General features: G+C 28.9%; 1 protein-coding gene across 2 annotated transcripts in view; it reads right to left on the bottom strand.

The window, feature by feature from the left end:
- nau (myogenic-determination protein nautilus) overlaps positions 1 to 11,919 on the bottom strand; it is an 81,320-nt gene extending 69,401 nt beyond the window's left edge. Inside the window, exon 1 of one of the 2 annotated variants that reach the window (XM_016072711.4) lies at positions 11,619 to 11,919. The gene's annotated coding sequence lies outside the window, so the exon portion shown is untranslated. The remainder of the gene's footprint in view (positions 1 to 11,618) is intronic. The other variant, XM_016072713.4, reaches the window with a different exon arrangement.
- Between the last annotated feature and the right edge of the window lie 5,764 nt (positions 11,920 to 17,683).

Genomic DNA, 17,683 nt, shown 5'->3' with positions numbered 1-17,683 from the left:
AATTTATCTCTGAAATTTATGTACTCTATACTGTAAAAACAGTGGTTAAAAGCCTCTCCGAATTTAGTATTGAAAAACTCCAAACGTGAGTGTATAAGTACTTTATTTCAATGTAATACTGAATCAAACGTTCATTTACACTTTAAAGGATGCATTTAAATCCATACACCAAGAATTGTGAATGCTTACACTAAGCTCATACGCGTTTATAATATTCATGAATTGTTTTTGACTCCAAAAACGCCAATTTTAGCTACGTTTGAAAATCACCAGAGAACAACGTTAGATTGTTTACAATCGAGTTAGAGGAGGAGTTCTTGTGGCCTCGCAAGCTACTAAACATTCTATAAAAACAAAATAACTGTTATAACAAGCATGCATGTTTATAGTTTTTCAATAAAGTTAATTATGTACTTATAATAATACTTACATGAATTTGTCGATCATATTAAATAGTTTAATTATATTTAATTTCTATCCATTTCTGTTCTCTTAAGCCTAATTCCAATTTGTTTTAATGTTCTCTTTGCAAGATTGATAATTAACTCATTTTATTTAAAGAATTGTTGAGTGTAGATGCTTTAAATTAATAATTCTTGGTGTAAATTGTATCATAAAAATAACTTTACTGATTTTTATGTGAATTACATCTGAATGTCAATTTCTGCTATTACTAAATAGTTGCAACTACGTTACATCAAACGATGTGTGATAGAACATTTGTGATATTTACCGCACGTTGGTGTTTCATTACATCATTTTCGGTGTTAAGAGGCACTAAACACTTTTAATTTTTCATTTTAAAGATCAAACACCTATATCCATTCAAAAGAGATATGTTTACGCATAAAAATTACATTCCTCTGTCTGCTTTCGGTACCTAATACAGAGGTGTGTTTAATTAATAAACATGTTCAAAGTGTATATCAAGCATATTTCTTAGTACATAAAACCCAATACTCATATGAAAAGTCACTAAATAATTACCACTTAAATAGAGCACTTTGAATTTTTTTTTAAAAATTTAATACTGATCTTTTTATATGGAAATGTCAAGGCAATCAATTTAAAAATAAGAAAAAACAATTCGAAGTGAAAGTACGAGAAGCCCTGCACTGACGTTTTTATAAATCCAATAAAAAAAATATGACACTTCGTAGGTGAGGATTTAAAAAAATCTACTATGTTTTTGAATTTATTAGAAGCTAAAAATAACTAAAAACAGCCTTAATAAAAGTATTCAGCGTAAAACGTATTCCCATCTGTTTTGAGTTCGTAAAAAACTGTTTGAGAGTGTTAAAGTTCGCAGTGAAAATGACTCTTTTAGATTATTCTAGAAATGCATAATATAAAAAATGGAGTTTAGCAAAGCATATCTGTGAAAGAATACATTTTTCAAAGTCAAACATTGTATCGAAATATTTTTCAAAATATCTTTTCAAGCAATTTACTTAGAAAGAAAAAAATATTGGCAAAAAGGTAAAAAAAAATGTATCTATATAGGAATGCAGAGTTATAAACGAGTGTCTTGGTTCGGAAACAAAACTTTTTCGACTGGGAATTCTATTTTATAGCCTGTTTTAAAATTTAGTTTATATTTTATTCTTAACACTAAAGTAAACTTACTATTTTAAAGGTACGGAAAAGTGAATATAAAAAAAAAATCTCTTGCACTTTTTAAAAAAAAGACTAATATTTAACGTCAATTATGTTTGATGTTAACTAGATATTTAAGTTAATACCAAATTTTCTAGAATGTAACTTAAAATATAAAAATTTATATCATTCGAAGCATAACCAATAAAATATAGACACACTTGAAATTCTAACTATATATATAAAGCAGAGCGTGTGTGTATATATGTGTATGCGTATGTGTATATGTACCTTATACAAATCAACAATTTGTACCAAATTTAGTGTATATGTCATAGTGATAGACCAAAATTGGTAGTTGTTGACTTCCGCGGCTGAATGTTGGCAATCACATAGACGCTTTGGTAAATGTGCAAAATATATGCTAGGTTAAATATATAACATTTAACCTAGGTATATTTAAATATTATATATTTAACCTAGGTTAAATATATAATATTTAAATATATACTAGCTTAGTGCCACTGTCCGGTATACATTTGCCCAGTATATTCTACACCAGTGTTTCCCAAAGTTGTCCATATGGACCCCCAGGGGTCTGTGGTGTCATTCAGGGGGTCCGTGAAAGATAAAAACTGATTTAGGGGTCCCTGAAGAACGTCAGGGGGTCCGCGTGAGGTTTAATGTAAAATAATAAAATTGAGGTTGGTTTTTAAGATTATGGAATTTAAAATAAATAAAATAGTAGAGATTTTTACGTCCTAAGTAAACTATAAATAAAGGTGGGTGCTTACAATTATTAGCAGTGGTTTGTTACAAATTAAACAGTTGATTTACAAATTTTCTTATATCTTTTGTTCCCTTTTTAAGAGATAACAGTATGAATGAATCGAGGAAAATACGCCGAAAATATAGTGTTGAATATTTGAAGTATGTCTTTATTTCTTCACCAGGAAATAGTACTTTACCTATGTGTCTTCTATGTAATAAAACTATAACAAGTGATTCAATGAAACATTCCAAGCTTAACAACAATTGATAAAAATCCATAGTGACAAAAAAGATAAAGATTCAACTATTCTTCAAACAGTTACAGAAAAATATCTGAAAACACCGTCACTGCAACAACTTAAAGGGACAACATCAAAGCGAGGTGACGATGGATTTAACGTTTTCTCTTAGTTTCGCATTATATTGCATGATTGCAATGTCCGGAAAGCCTCACACAATTGAAGAGCTTATTTTACTAGCTGTAAGTGAGATAATACTCACCGGGTTGAACAAATCAGCTTTCAACATTGTAAAAAGAATTCCATGGAGTAATAATAATGTACAAAAAAGGATTGACAAAATATCTCAGTGGGTAGAGAATTCTTAATGTGAGTACTTAAAAATATCTGAATTTTCTATACACCTTGACGAATCCACTTATCCAGGAAACGAAGCATTTACTTTTAGCTTACGTAAGATTTGTAAAAGAATAAAAAAAATTTCAAGGAATTTTTATTTGCTAAATGTTTGGAAAGCGATACGAATATATATATACTGATACGAAAGGTGAAACGCTATTGACTGAATTAAAAGCTATACCCTTGACTGATATCATTTCTGTAGCTACTGACGGTGCTCCGGCAATGGTAGGAAGATACCGAGATGTTCTGGTTAACTTAAAACAAGCTGCAGCGAATGTGTTTTCAGTACATTTGCTTAACTTAACGAAACTAATTTGAAACTACAAGCTGAACAATTAAATTTAATCAAAACTAAAATCGTAAAGCTGCGTTTGTTGCAAACCTTTTCCTGTGTAAACAAAACTTGGGAAGAGGATATTGTTGTCTCAGTTTCAGTGCCGTAATGAACCTCATCATAAGAAAAAAATAAATATATAAATTATTAGAAATTAGTGCTCACAGACATTGATCCCGACATAATTACACTCTTAAAATCTCATCGCGTTCAACCAAATCATTAATTTTTTTTTTATTTTAAACAAAAGGTATAATTTCAACAAATAGTTTCTCAACAAAATGTTTGTTTTTTTAATTTGTTATTTTTATATCCGTACATAAGTGCAGTTTTTCACTTAGGGGTCCGTGGGCAATTTTGGACTATAAAAAGGGGTCCATGGGTCAAAAAAGTTTGGGAACCACTGCTCTACACGATGCTTTTTTAAGGTCAAGTGCCCCTGCCCTGAATGCATTTAAAAGGTACTCCGAACACTGATGTTTCTCCTAATCTATCCTCCACAGATATTTAAATATGGAATAAATATACTGATATCAACGAATAAATTAATATCAAATAGATTTTTTTTTAAATTTTATTTTATAACCGTTGTTGAACAGCTGACCCAATTTTTGGGATTACGACTAAGAATGTTCAACTGCCTAGTCTTGTAATTTTGAATCTTATCTGGAAGACAAGGGAACTCCTGGATCCGGTATTGTGAGAAATTTGCCTTCGAAGAGGACTTTTTGATGGAATTAACCCACATTCGCGTTGGAAGACCACGAGAACCACCCATGGTTAGCCTGACGGCAAAGGGACTCTATCCCATGATCCGTCGACCACTAAGGATAATCAAATTGAATATAACAGATTTCAGTCATCCACGGTAACATATACACCGAAGATTCATTACATTATGACCACCCTCCATCTATAACAATGGTCTCGCCCAGATTTTCATGGTTTCTCGCCCAGGAACAATGTTTTCATCGGGCACATTGGGACCCATAATCCTCATAGAACAATCCCTGACGTCTGTAAGCTGCTTGAACATAGTTGCAGACCAGGTTCACCCATTCATGGCAACAGTTTTTCCTGCGGGAGATGGTGTTTACCAACCATGCACCATGTCATAAGGGTCGAATCGTCATGGATTGGTTCGAGGAACATTGCAGTGACTTTCAAGTCATGTCTTGTCCCCCAAATTCACCTGACCTTAATCCAATAGAGCATTTGTGGTCCTACTTGGAAAATCAAATTCGTGCTGCCACGCTACCCCCTCGCAATGTGAGGGAATTGCAGGACCAGTTGGTGAGCGCTTGGTACCAGATACCTCAGACTACCTATCAGCACCTTGTGGAATCAATGCCACGCGGGTGCTAGCAGTTTTGAGGGCTAAAGGTGGTCCTACATGTCATTAGCAGGGTGATCATAATGCAATGGCTCTTCGGTGTATACATTCAAACGCACATCGGACTTTATTGTCTACTTCAAAACCCTTTTAGTTCTCGTGCTACATTTCAAGGAAAAAATATTCTCTAAGATTTACTATATGTTTTATAATATAAATGATTTACTAGCTAGCAGTTCTAATCAATCAAAAATCAGATTTTATCTTGCGTTTTATTATCTTTTGTTTCCTATGTTATCACAAGTAAAATCAGCGTTTATAATTCGTTTTTTTAAAAGGTGTATGAAACCAAGAGGTTCTTATATTAATGCCCTTTTATAGCGGATTTCTACAAACTTAATTAGTGGAAACTCTGGAAAAAATAATTAAATAAAATTGTAGTTATAATTGGAAAAGTTTTAGTAAATTTTGAATATCACATTTTAAGTGATGCTATGTGAATAAATATTATTTTTTTTTAGTGTGTTGAATTTCTAATTCGGATTATAGTAAATCTAATAGCATAAAGCTGCACCGAAACATGTAAAAAATATTTTTTTAAAAATAAAGTATGTTTATTAAGTACCTTGAATGTGTAGGATGGTGATATTTTGGATATTTATCCGTTCTGAAGGGTGGTAAAAAATCTATATCCACAGTACCCATATTTTTCATTTTGGTGAAACAGGTCCTCATTATCACAGTACTTAAATCGTCAATACCAGAAGTATTTAATACAACATTTAACTAAACATAACTGAAATCCATAATAGTTTGGTGATTTCTTACGGTATTTAAAATAAGTGCCAATATTAGTTGTTCGCCAAAAATATTAGTGTCGTTACTTATTATTTTCGAGAATAATAATTAGCTAATTTTTGTAATAAAAACTTAAATTGAAATAATAAAAAAATTTAATAAAATCTTAAATTAATGAAGAATATGTACATTTTCATCTAGAAAAACCATAACAAATATTCCCATTATAGTTCACGCCAATGATGCTTAATTAATTTTTGTAATCGGTACTACTGCTATTATGTGAATTAGTGTTTTACAGTAAGTAATAAGTATAATAAAATTCAGTAAGTAAATATAATAACACTGGTATTAAGATACCTCTGTGAAAAAAGGCTTTTACGGCCCAAGTAAGTGGATATGGGTAGAAAAAAATCTTTGATTTTGAAAATTTTTTAATATCAGGAGTTGAACTCAAAAAATAGAATTATGTCAAATGATACCATATATAATCACCATTCTTTTAAAGAAATGAACTTCTAAACACATGATTTGTTTAATCTAATAACATGACGCCACCAGGAATTGCTGATTGTGATATTTTGTTGTTGTTGTTGTTTCTAATGGCACTTGCCAATACTAGCCAGCTTGTTTGGGGAAACCAACCGATTTAAGGCAGAGAGTGCACTGCTTATTTTTCAGTGGCACCATCTATGGTCGAGAATACTACTTCAGTCACACACACGTCACAGCCCATTTTTAGGGCGGATCCATTCATACATCCAATCAGTCATCCCCAAATCATAATTTTGACCTGAACCAGAGAACGATTAATCTCCAATTCAGTACCCCCAAAGGTATGATTAGTTATGGGGCTATCCCGGCCATGTTAATTTTTAACTATTAGGAATTAACTTCAATAAACAGCATTATGTGAAATGATGCTGTATATAGTTAATATTTATTTTGAACGAATGAACTTTTAAAAACATGATTGGCTTAATCAAATCACATAAACACACCAAAACAGGCAACAAATAAAGAAAATTACAAAAAAATTAAAATTGTTTTAGTTTAATTAATTGTGTTGATATATGTCTTTCAGATTTGTGCATGATTTCTTAGTTTTCACTGATATTGATTTATTGATCTTTATTTTTTTCATCCCGTACGAAGAAGGGGTGATCAGCAAATGCATAAAAATAATAAGAAATCACTGAAAATATTAGTTTTTGCGAAATACATCCCAATCAATAGGCATGAAAATACCATTCGTAAACTTAGTTCTCAAATTTACAAATATTATCATACACTATAATAGAAGAAACACTTTCAGCTTTTATTATTATTTTAAATTTCTCACGAAATACTTGGAGGGTTATTTTGTTACTTTAGAGATTTCGAGTTTAAAGGCTTAGAGTTACTTTTTGTTACTTTAGGTTCATGCGATTTTCTTTCCATACTTAGCCATAAAATTTAAATTGAAACAAGTAAAATACAATAACAAAATTTTTTTTTAAAAATTAGGAAAAAATTCCTTACAAATTGCGCAAAATATGATTATTTAAAGTAGTTCTTTTATACTGCACATGCCTGAAAAAAAATTTTAAAAAATCTTTTTTAAAATGAATCATATTTAGCAACGAATGAGAAAGTCTGTCTAATATCTTAAAAATTTGAGGAAATTCACGCAATTTCCTAAGTATTTTTTTAATTTTTCAAAAGAAAGCTCAAAATTATAAAGATTCTGCAAATTTCATTTTGCACTATTAATCATTTAAAATTACATCGGAATTGTAGAGGATCATCCCCAAAAAAGAATGTTTTGTTTCATAATTTTTCTTTCCTTATATCTTCACAGTTTGGGGTCCAGACGATTATTTTAAGGTAGTATCATTAGTTATTAAATTTTGTCTTATGATACAAAATAATATTTAAGGAAAACCGCTTATTATTTCGAGCTTTTTTAAAGGAAGTGCAAAATCTTCTTAAAAAATTGCATGAGCCTCTTTAAATTTTTAGGATATTCAAATCAGACTTTTTTCATTTGTTACGAAATACGATTCACAACAAAATTGTGAGGAAAAAATTTTTTAAACTTTCCGTACATGTGCAGTCTAAAAGAATTACTTTAACTAGTCCTTATAACTATTACTATTTAACTATTACTTTTGCGCAGTTTTTAACGATTTTTTTTTCAAATTTTAAATCAATAATATTTTAATTAATTTTTATTTGCTCCAAAATCCTTGTTTCCTTTTTTGAAAAATATTTTTAAAGTTATAAGCAAAAAACGTAACACACAAAAAATAATTTCCATAATTATCTATACATCCATAATATACATCCATACATAATATACATCCATAAATTTCAAAGTTAGGTTTATGAAATTTAATGCAGTCTTTATAAGTAACAGCTAAAGTAATCGGTAAAAGTGACAAGCTCTATGCGTGATTTTATGACATAGGGTGTTCAAAAAACCTTGTTTTCTTTCATTATTTACTGTCCATCCCTCAAACCTCAGAAAACTTTAAATCCTATTCCTAAGTTTGACAAATCTCATGAACAAAACAACTCTAAAGTTACAAAATAATCCTCTGAGTATTTCTTGAGAAATTTAAAATAAAAATATCTGAAAATGAAAGTGTCTCTTTCAGTATTTTAGGGTAGTGTATACTTAGATTTTGCATTATAAATATAGGTTTTTCAAAATTGAGCATAAATAGCTTTGAAGCAAATATAATAGATTTTGAAATTACCATGTACTCATTTCGTGTAATTTGTTGTTTAAACGAGAAAGAGCATAGTTTTAAAAATAAATTTATGTTTTGAGCCTGGAACTATACTCAATAATGAATACTCGGGATGCTCAAATTCGATTATGTTTGTTTCAGAGCTATTTTCACACGTTTTTTTGCTTGATTCAAAAAAACTCATTTTTACAGAGTAGTTATATGGATCATTAGATTTATAAAGTGAGTGATTTAAAAGTCTATTTCTAAAAAGCTTACATTTTGTCTTAGGATAGTAATTAAAAAAACTAGAAAAATCTCAAAATTTTTACATAGCCGAAGGAAAAAAAATTTTCGATTGCATATTAATAAGAACACATGAATGTACCTATCATTAATTTTTCAAAAAATATGACATTAACAACATATCAACACTTATTTGAAGCATGAATCAAAACTTTTAAATATTATTAACTGAAGAATATTAGGTTTTATTAACAAGGAAGTATTAAGTACTCTATAAAAAATAAACAATTAATGGATATTAAAATAATAGACAATTTAAAATAAATTTTAAATATGCAAAAACAGATGTAAAAAAATTATCAGTATAATTTGTAGTAAAGGGTAAATATTTTTTAAAGCTCTATCTTTTTTTAACATTAAAATAATAAACAATTCAGAATAAATTTTAAATATGTGCTGATAGACGTAAGAAAATTATCATTGCGATTTGTAATAAAGGATATATAGTATTTATAAAACATTTTTTTAAAGAATCTTTAATAGTTGACAATTTTAAAAAAATATTTAAACATGAGAAAATAGGTTTGTAATATGTAATCCTTGTGGAAGAAAAGACATAATTAAAACATATTTCTTCTCTTTTTTTTTATTAAATTAATAAGCAATTCAATAAAATGTTAAGTATGTGAAGTTAGATAAAAAAAAAGTTTCAATTATCTGTATGATTTTTAGTAAAGTCCAAATATTTTTAAAGCATCTTTCTACTTCTTGTTCATCTTAAATGCTAAATTTATAGATGCATTAAATTAAATGATAAATATATAAGGATAAATAACAATAAAAAGTATTACTTAGATTTTCAAGAAAAGAGAAAATATTTTTAAACCATCTTTAATTGATATTTTTTAGTAAAATTAATAAATAAATCACTATGTAAAGATAGATAAACCGAACAATCAATGCTGTGAACAGTAAAATACAAATATTTTTAAATCATCTTTTTAATACTCTTTCTTTCATTTTTAGACATTAAAATAATGGATACTGTTCGTTAGATGTATGATATATGATTATAAATAAAAATAAAACTAACAGTTTACTTTTTACTGAGGAACAAATACATTTAACACATCTTTTTATTGCTCTTTTTTCTAAATTAATAAAAGGTTTTGTATGTGAAGATAGATAAAAAAATATTAATACAAAAAATAAGTTGGGAAGAAAAAGTACTGCTACAAAATGTCTGAAATCTGTAAGGTAGTGTCTAATAAATTAATGGCAGAAATTATGAGAGAGAAAAAAATTTCAAGAAGAACAAATATATTTTTAAGATTCATTTCCGTGATGTTTTACTTACTAATTTATAAAAGTTTAACGAATTGGAAATTTTGTATACTAATAAATTACAAAGGCCCCAAAATTTGAGGTGGTCTATTTATTGCTCTGATTAGATAAATTGGAAGATGATTTTTCAAGTTTTTAAATATCGATGCAGAATCGGGTATACAATAAGTTAAAAGAATAAAAATAATTGCAAAAGATTCTTAACGTGAATATTTGATTAATAACTCTATCATTAAATACTGTAATTGATACTTGAAAATTTTAATCGAATTTTTCATTTTCAAAAAAGACAAATCTATTTTTTTTCCTTACATTATTTCAATAATACTTAAAAAATTGCTTTCAAATTTCTGGTAAAACAATTATAACTTTCATATATTGTCAAACATATAATAATAACTTTAATAAATAAGATAGAAAAGAAAAGAATAATATTTAAGTAACATATGTAAACAATATTTCTCTATGCTGTTTTCTACTTATCATAAATATTTTTATATAAAAATTAAATAGTTCTTAATAAACAAAAAATTCAATCTTGAGACCTGTATTTTCTGCTTTTTTAAATTAAAATATTGTAAAATTTAAAAACATAATACTTAAAATGAAATTAAGTAAATACGTAACTAACCCCAAAGTATTAAAAATTATCTTTATTTTAAAATTTTAACTTTAAAAAGTGTCAGCCTGCTAAAATCAGAAAACGAAAAAATTTTAATATCCTTATGTAAAACAAAATGGTCATATATAAATAGAATATATTGCGTTTATTGTAATATGGAATTAAATCCAGAACGTTTATTATAAATATTTTTTTCTAGATTTATTTGCTGATTTTTTTATTAGAATCTCTAATTTTATGCGTTACTTAAATTTTATTTAAATATACTAGTTTTTTCTCATTGCTCGCATCCCCTATTATCCCTTTAGCTTTTTTGAATAAATGGTTACATCAAAATTAAACATTATTCATTTGAAAGATATCAAAATATTTTATTAACAAAGCTTTAGTTTTTGACTCTATGGGAATAAAAAGTAAAATTAATAATTTTGCTCGGTTACCATAGCAACTTCATCTACAATTGTGTTTCTTAAATTTCTATTTACTGTCTTGTTACTATAAAAGCCAGTTAAAAATTTTTCGTCAAAGAGATTATTTAGGAATAATGCAAAAAAATATGTCTTATTATTGTTCTAGAATTTTAAATCTACTTTTACTTTTATTAATTTTACCGCAAACTTTAACTGAACACAGTTTTACGTAAAATTTATCATAAAAATAAAAAATAAAACTTATTTACAGTTTCAGAATTGTAAAATGGTAAATGTTTCACAATAAAGTAATATTATACGGTTACTTCTTAATGTACAAATGAAAAAAAAATTCTTACTTTCAATCCTTTGATTTATAAAAGATCTATGTAATCGACAAAGAACAAGGTAAATATATTTTTTTATACGAAAAAATTAATAGACAAGTCTCCATTAAAAAAATTTAAGTTAATTAAGATTTTATGAATTTTAAACTGATAACAACCAAAAAATTTTCGGAACTGCGTTCATTAATCATATTTTATTGAAAAAGCTTGGTTTTAGGCCATGTGATTAATTAATTATTATTTAATTTTTCTGGACTATAAAAATTCACCGACAACAATAAGAAACAATTTTAGACCATTTAATCTTTCTGTCATTTTTTTTTTTTTTTTTACTATTTAGAAATATTACACTTATTTCTTCAAAAAGTGTTGTTACAAACAATTTATTTTTCATCAATGGAAATATAAATTACAAAAACTGACTACTAGTGAAATTATTGAAAAAATTAAATATTGCTATACCTGACTCAGAGTCTAAATCAATTGATTTTAATCCAATCTATTGCTTCTGAAGTTCTCCTACAATGACGTTTTCATTTGAAAGAAAAACTTAAAAATTATCGGAGTTTCAAAATAATTTAGATTACGTAAACATACGTAAAACAGGTAATACGTACTATAAAATTTAGATTTTTTTTCAATTATTGTTTAACATAATTTTGAACTAATATTTCCACGTGCATTTTCTTATATAATGTTCATTAGCACTCGCAGGAAAATAAGTAAATAAACTTTTCGAATGAAAGATTCGAGAAATAAAAACTTTTATTTTTCTCCTTCCGTCGGTAGATCTTAGAAAAGTTTTTTGGCCCCTCCCCCTTAACCAATGAGGATTTGCAAAAAGCATCAAGAGTAAGACTCGGGGGAAGGTAAATTTCGGCACCCCACTGCGCATGCTCTAAAGATGTTGGTGAACCACATCAGAAAATCCCACTAAGAATTGGGAGCCAAGTACGGATACAGTTACACTGAGAAGGGGAGACGATTTATTGTACGAGTTGGGGAGTGTGCACATTTTTATTTAAGGTCAGAAGATAACATATGAACTGTAACCGTATGAATGCTATGTGTTATAGCGCTAAATGCTGTTTGCAAGTAGACGTCGGGCCCTTAATAAAGATGTTCAAGATCTGATACGGGTGATAGAAGATAAAAATAAATAAAAAAGTTAAAAATATTCGGTCATTTAAGTCAAAAATCTGCCTAGAAGCTTAAACAAAATGTCATTATCTCAATTTTTTTTTTAAATTGTTGAATTGAATTGAATTGATTGATTAAAAGTTGAATTGAATTGATTAAAAGTTGAATTGATTGTTAAAAATTTAGATTTAGAATAATTTAAGGAAAAAAAACACACTTTCTTCTTAGAAAAGATTTGTTACTTTATTTTATAACCGGCGTTCCACAGCTGACCTATTTTTTATAAGGGGGAGGTTAGAACTATCAATTGCTATCTCCACAACCTTGTAGTTTTAGATCCAACCCAGAAGCCGGGAACTCATGGATCAAGCGTTGGGATAAACTAACTTTCGTAAAGAACTTTTTAATAGAACTAAGTCACATTTACGTGTAGAGGATAGCCACGAAAACTTTCTACTGTTTGCCCGATGGTAAGAACATGCAATTTTCAAGGAGAGCAAGGAGGTAAACCGTTGAGGATATTTTATGTCAGCACTGCGGTTAGGGATAGAGCCGGGAGCAGAATTTGAATCAACTAGCCAGGGCTAAAATTCAAACTTGTATGTGCTCATTGGGGGTCTCCTCTATACCCTGACCCCCCGATTACTTTTAATTCAGTTCCTTAAGCAAAATACTAGCCATAAATTTTTTATATCCTTCTTTCTAAAAAAAATTGAATGCCTGCTATCAGATTTTTTTTTTTTTTTTCAATTTTAAAAATCATAAAAACATTTTTATTCTATACAACTAACTTTTCGACTTCAATGAAAAATAATAATGTATAAAAAAAATTATTTCTCATATTTAGTAAATCTATATAAACAGTCGTGTTACAAATTAGTAAAAATAAAAGATTATTTTAAACTATTTTGACTGCTTTCTCAGTTGTGTTCCGGCATAGTCTCACCGGTCGGGTGTTGGGCCCATATCCAAGCGGTCGTCAGTTCGATTCCCGCCGGCCAAAGACTGGTGTAGTAAATGGTGATTGGTGCACGTTAAATCTGTCGGGTCACAAAGTCCTCCATGTTTCCATTTAAAAACCTATATCTTTGGAGGTACTGAAAGGAAATTGATCGTTCACTGGTTTGGGGTCAAAATTACGATCTGTGGATGAATAAATGGATGTATGCATGGGTCCGTCCCATAAAACGGGCTGCGACGAGTGTGTGACTGAAGTCTTATTCTTGGCCATAGATGACGTCACTGATAAGCAAGAAATGCACTCTCTGCCTTAAATTCGCTTGGTTTCACCAAGTAAGCTTGTTGCAAGTAGCATTAGAAACAACATAATCAGTTTTAATACGGTGAAGAAAAGAAAATTTTTATATCAGTCTTGTTATATCAACAACAATTTTTTAGGCAAAATATCAGTAATTCGTCATTTTGGTCAATATTTAGAGAAGATAAAATATTTAAAAACATTTTTTCATTGGAAAGATATTTAAATTATCTCGATTATTATATGTCAATGACGAATGGGATAACATTAATAAAATTTCTCGTATTGGGACAAAGAAAATTTAAACTACGCGTTACTGTAATCAGAGTTGTTTCACGCGAAGGGAAGATTTACCCCGTCCCCTAACCATTCCCTTTTTTACGGGCTTGGGACCAGCTGCAGTAAGACCAGGATCTCAACACCAGAGGAACCATGCAGAAGAGCTAATCTCACTAAATCATTAATAAGACTACATAGACTGCATAGTTCAGACTGCATAGTTCAGAAACATTGAAACTGGCTGCAACACAAGATAAAAAAAAATTAAATTTTTTTTTCAAAATAAATTTGCGAAGTTTGCGAATTATTTTGTATATTATATGGCCTAACACTATTTATCAATGAAATGCTATTACAGAAAGTAAAAATAAAATCCATACATGAAGAAAATTAAAATTAGAAAATGACACTTTACCGGCCATGGATGAAATTCCTAGCGTCGCCCTGAACTGTGCTCCAGATGGAAAAAGGAGGAGAGGACGCCTAAAAATAAGGTAGTACAATAAAATGGAAAGAGAGAGGACACATAAGACAGAGATCCTTATGTATCATTGGGCATGAAAAGATATGATAATGATGATAATTTAAAAAAAACAATTATTACTTAGATTATCATTATCTTAGTCAAAATATCAATCTTTGTAAATTATTATGTATAATAATTTGAAAAATAATTATTATGCATAATAATTTACAATGATTACAAAGTATAAGTTTGTAAATTAGTATTGAATAAAAATATTTCCTTTTATTAAATTCCTTTGGGATTACTGTTAAGTGAAATTCCAAGAATATTGTTTTTGTAAGAAAAATATACACATAAATACACAGTGTTGTCGCCTTTAAGAAATAAAGCAAGGCAACTTTAGAAAAAATCTTTGTAAGAAAAAACACGCTTTTTATTAGAATATATAAGGTCATTATTTTATCATAAAAAGAAATTAAATTGAATAATTTCTCTAGACTTGATTCTAAATCCCTTGACATTCCTCAACCCATTAAGAAAATTTAAAAGTATAGTTTTTTTCTACATAAAACTATCACGTATTGTTTGTCAGGCATGCATTGTTTGCCAATGCAGGTAAAAATTTTAATTGCATTATATTCCCTCTAATTAAAATTGTATTAAAAGTCTACTTTAAATTAAACATTAACCTCTTAAATATTACAAAGGTAAAATATTTTAAAATAGAAAAGAATGAGTTTTATGTTAAATACAGTGTGAAACAAGATTTTCTTTTAAATCTCCTTTTAAAATATTTTTTTTTATCTCTGTCTAAAATTATATCCGAAAATTGCACACAATTGCGAGGTACAAAATTGCTGTCATCTGACAAATCATTATTAAGGAAAGTGAGGCAGAAGACATCAATGCATCTGTGATAGTTAGGAGATGGAACTAATAAGTTACTTTCAGTACTTCTTTTTCTCTCTTGGTCAATCAAACAGGTTTTACTGTTTTTGTCCTGTCTTCCTCACTATTGATTCGTCAGCTTTCTCGTTTAAATATTCAACTTCTGAATGTACATAGAGTTTTTCGATTTCATTCTTGTCCAGTATACTGCAACTATAAATATGAATTCTGTGACAAACTATTCAATTTTGTCGCAGAACTCCCTACACGTATCTAATTGATATACGTCACTGTTAGGATTTTCATTCTAAAATTACATTAAACAATCAGCAGCAGACTGTCTAACCGCACAACAATAGAATTTAAGATTGGAAGTATTTCTTTACCTTTCAGTTTTGAAACCGTATGCAACTAAAACGACTAAAAAAACATGAATACAGAATTATCTTTATTAGTAACCATTTACAGCGAATATGGTTTCAAAATCGTAAAAATGAAATCTAATTGGACATTGGAGTTAGGCATTTCGTTTATATGATGGACATTGGTGTTGTGTAGAGATAGAGTTGAGTTTTGCCAAATGAACAGTGGAATATGGATTGACTAGATTATCTGATGGTGCCATTGATCATGAGAGATGGGAAATACTAAACTTTTTTCCCATTAGAGATGGGAAATATTAAATATTATTTTTAAACTGATCTGCGGTGCTGCCATATATCCTTGAAAAAAAGTTTCGTATTCTAAAAGACTAGAGCCAATTAGAAAATAATAAAGAAAACGTAATAATAGCAAAACGGAATTAGTAAAATAAATATTATAGGTACCTTAATATTACCTTACCATACAAAACAACTTAACCTTAATATTACCTTACCATACCTAATTACCTTTTTAATAAACAATACAAGTATTCTTTTTAGTTTTAAACTCTTAATTTAGAAAAGAATCAAAATCAAGCGCGTAATAATAGCAAAGTGGAATAAGTAAAATAAATATTACAGGTACCTTGATATTACCTTACCTTACCAGGTATAACTTAACCTTAATATTGCTAGATAATTAAAAGGTATTTGTAATAAATATTATATGTATCTTTTAATTGGGAGTAAAAATAAATATTTTATACGAATGCAATATTATTCTATCTTATTGGTTAAATTCTAAATCATTTAAATAATTTCTATAACGATAATTTATAATATCATATTAATATAATTTACATCAAAAAAAGTTATAAATTGTAAAACGTTTGCAAGTTTAGATACCGATTCAAACAAATTCATTTTAAAATATAGCTTAATAAGGTAACATCATAAAATAGCATTATAACTACTGTAGAAAATTATCAAAGTTAAAAACAACCTAATGATAGCAGTAAGTATGAAAAATGGATATTACAAGAAAATAATTTTAAATTAGGAATACAAAAATATTTTATGGGAAAACAATATTTTAATGACTTTTATTAACTTTGTGTGGAGGACCACTAAAAATTTATAGGAGTTAGTGAAGGAAAACAAGATCTAACCATGGGATTTTCTAGCCAATAAGAACGTCTATAAAATGGCCTTACTTCAAAATGAGACAACTTTACTTTTATTATATTTAGAGACTTTATTAAAATGATTTTTTTCTTTTAATTTTATTAAGTTTTTTCGCTCTCTCCTGAGACAACGTTCATTTCTCAAAGACAACTCATCGAGTAGTTCGCACCTCGTGTCTACTCACCTCTACAGTACACAGAAATTCTTGGTGTTTTTTTTTTTTTACCAAAAATTTCTTCAGATTAATTTAAAAAGGCAACCCATCATTGGTTTACGTCAACACCATCAATTATAAACATAACCTCTCAGTACGTCAGAAGCAAAATTGCACCTTAATGTAATTCTTTAATATCACCTCATTTATAATACCACAAAACTCATAATTTCAATTCTGTCTGAAGTCATGTCAATATCTTCATTCAAGGGTTGAGCGTTCGTCTCTTAATGAGGAGACCATGGTTCGAAACCCTGTGATGGCATGCCTGCTCTTGTCTCGCATCAACCACAGTGCTCGTATAAAGTATCCTCAGTGTTGCATGGATCATGGATTAGAATCTCCCTGCCATCGGTCTAACCATGACAGGTTTTTGTGGTTTTTCTCTCTATGTAACGCAGATGTGGAATAGTTCTATCAAAAATGTCCCCTACGAAGACTGGTTTGTCAAGATGCTTGATCCAGGAGTTATTTTTTCATGAACAGCCAACCCATTTCTGAGTTTACGACTATCAATGTTCACCTCCGTAGCGTTGTATTTTTGAACCCTACCTAGATGACGAGTGGACTTCTGGAACAAGTATTGGGCGAAATTTTCCTTCGTGGTGGACTTTTTAATAGCACTTGCCCACATTTGCGTTACATGCAGAAGAAAACCACAAAAACCTCCCAAGGATAGCCGTACGGCAAGGGTATTCTAAATCATGATATCTCTACTCCTTAAGATATTTCACC

The sequence above is a fragment of the Parasteatoda tepidariorum genome, chromosome 9 (genome assembly GCF_982258835.1).
Source record: "Parasteatoda tepidariorum strain Cologne lab strain chromosome 9, Ptep-v5.0, whole genome shotgun sequence".
NCBI classification, from domain to species: domain Eukaryota; kingdom Metazoa; phylum Arthropoda; class Arachnida; order Araneae; family Theridiidae; genus Parasteatoda; species Parasteatoda tepidariorum.
Note: the sequence above shows the minus strand (reverse complement) of the source record. Positions and strands in the feature narration are given on the sequence as shown.